The sequence below is a fragment of the Tupaia chinensis genome, unplaced genomic scaffold (genome assembly GCF_000334495.1).
Source record: "Tupaia chinensis unplaced genomic scaffold, TupChi_1.0 Scaffold143657_1, whole genome shotgun sequence".
In the NCBI taxonomy this organism is placed as follows: domain Eukaryota; kingdom Metazoa; phylum Chordata; class Mammalia; order Scandentia; family Tupaiidae; genus Tupaia; species Tupaia belangeri.
Window position 1 is genome coordinate 66,793 of NW_006203505.1, and position 2,489 is coordinate 69,281.

A 2,489-nucleotide genomic window follows, 5' to 3' on the forward strand; every position below is an offset into this window, starting at 1 on the left:
AATAAAAATAAAAATAAATCATTAGAGGATACAATGAGTGACTATATGCCAAAGAACAAGATAACTTGGAGGAGATGGACAAACTCCTGGATGCATATAATCTACAAAGATTGAATCAGGAGGACATAGAGAACCTGAATAGACCCATAACAAGCCAAGAGATTGAATCAGTAGTAAAAAACCTCCTGACAAATAAGAGCCCAGGTCCAGATAGATTCACTTCTGAATTCTACAAAATTTTAAGGAAGAGTTAACCCCTATACTACTAAAATTATTTCTAAAGATTAAAAAGGAAGGAAACCTTCCAGTTTCATTTTATGAAGCCTCCATCATCCTCATCCCAAAAACAGATAAGGACATGACAAAAAAGGAAAACTACAGACCACTATATCATTGGTGAATATAGATGCAAAAATTTTTAACAAGATACTCCCCAATTGTATCCAGCAACTTATAACAAAGATTATTTGGGAGATAGACAGGGAGGAAAAGCAATAATGGCACAAGAGGTGTGGTATTATCTGTTGAAGATATTTCTTAGTTTAATCAACAGTACTAGGGAGAAATGTTCACTTTTTGAAATATCCATTTTGTAAGACAAATAATAATGTGATTAATGTATGGAAAAGTGAAATAAAAAATAATTAATTAATTAATTAAAAAAAAGATTTTTCATAAAAACCATATGTTCATTTCAATTGATGTGGATAAAGCATTTGATAAAATACAACATCCTTTTATGATTAAGAACCTTAGTAAGATTGGGGGACCAGCAGTTGGCGTAATGGCTATGTTGCTGGACTCCCACGTAGTCATTCACAGTTCGTGTCCCGGACCCGGTGGCTTAAACTCACGCCGGGCGCGTGTGTGTGCGTGCCCAAGATCCCGAGAGGAAAATGGAGGAGAAGGGATTGAGGCGTGGCCATCCCTCCTGGGGGGCGATTTCTCACTTTCTGTCTCTCTGTCTCTCTCTGTCTGGCGAACGCATGCAGGAAGTCTTCACTAATGCAGTCAGAGAAAAGAACAATATAAAAGACATTTGAATAGGCAAAGAAGAGTTGAAAATATCTTTATTTGCAGATGAAATGATGATATACTTAGATTCCAATCAAAATACCAGAAATATTCTTCACAGATCTAGAAAAGACAATCATAGAATTTGTCTGAAATCATAAAAGACCTCGTATTGCAAAAGCAATCCTGCGTAAGAAGAATAAAGTAGGAGGCATATCACTCCCTGATCCCAAGATATACTATAAAGCTGTATAATCAAAACAGCATGGTATTGGCACAAAAACAGACATGTGGACCAATGGAATAGAATGCAGACCCCAGAAATAACCCCCAAAGTTTACAGTCAACTGATTTTTGACAAAGGTTATCAGTCAATCCATTGGGAAAAGGAAAATCTCTTTAGTAAGTGGTACTGGAAAACTGGGTATCCACCCGCAGAAAGGTGAATCTGAACCCCCATCTTTCACCATTAACAAAAATCAACTCTAAATGGATCAAAGATCTGAACCTAAGACCTCAAACAATAAAACTACTGGTGGAAAATGCTGAGGAAACTCTGGGAGACATTGGAGTAGGCAAAGACTTCTTAAATAAGACTCCCAAAGCACAGGCAATAATCCCTAAAATGGACAAGTGGGACTATATCAGACTAAGAAGTTCCTGCACAGCAAAGGACACAGTAACAAGTGTGAACAGACAACCCCCAGAATAGGAAAATATTTTTGTTAAATATGCCTCAGACAAGGGACTGATAACCAGAATACACAGGGAACTCGAGTGCCTTATGCAAGAAAAAAAAAGATTAACCAAACTAAAAGATGAGAAAATGAGGTAAATGAAAATCTTTAACGAAGACATATGAACAGCCAAAAAGCATATGAGGAGATGCTCTACATCCCTCATCATAAGGGAGATGTAGATAAGAACCACAATAAGATACCACCTAACCCTTGTCAGAATGACACAGATTAAGAATATAAAAAGTGAGCTCTCTTCCACAGGAGGCCTACACGCTGCCACTTGTGCCGCCACCATGTCTCCAGTGATCTCTGAGAAGTTTCAGCACATTTTGCGAGTACTCAATACCAACATCAATGGGCGGCGGAAAATAGCCTTTGCCATCACTGCCATTAAGGGTGTGGGGTGAAGATATGCTCATGTGTGTTGAGGAAAGCAGACATTGACCTCACCAATAGGGCAGGAGAGCTCACTGAGGATGAGGTGGAACATGTGATCACCATTATGCAGAATCCACGCCAGTACAAGATCCCAGACTGGTTCTTGAACAGGCAGAAAAATGTAAAGGATGGAAAAAACAGCCAGGTTCTGACCAACGGTCTGTACAACAAGCTGCGTGAAGACCTGGAGAGACTGAAGAAGATACAGGCCCATAGAGGGCTGCACCACTTCTGGGGCCTTTGGGTCCGAGGCCAGCACACTAAGACAACTGGCCGTCGTGGCCGTACCGTGGTTGT

At 39.7% G+C, this 2,489-nt stretch overlaps 1 pseudogene; it reads left to right on the top strand.

The window, feature by feature from the left end:
- The first annotated feature begins 2,047 nt into the window (after nt 1-2,047).
- LOC106733405 (40S ribosomal protein S18 pseudogene) overlaps nt 2,048-2,489 on the top strand; it is a 1,719-nt pseudogene continuing 1,277 nt past the window's right edge.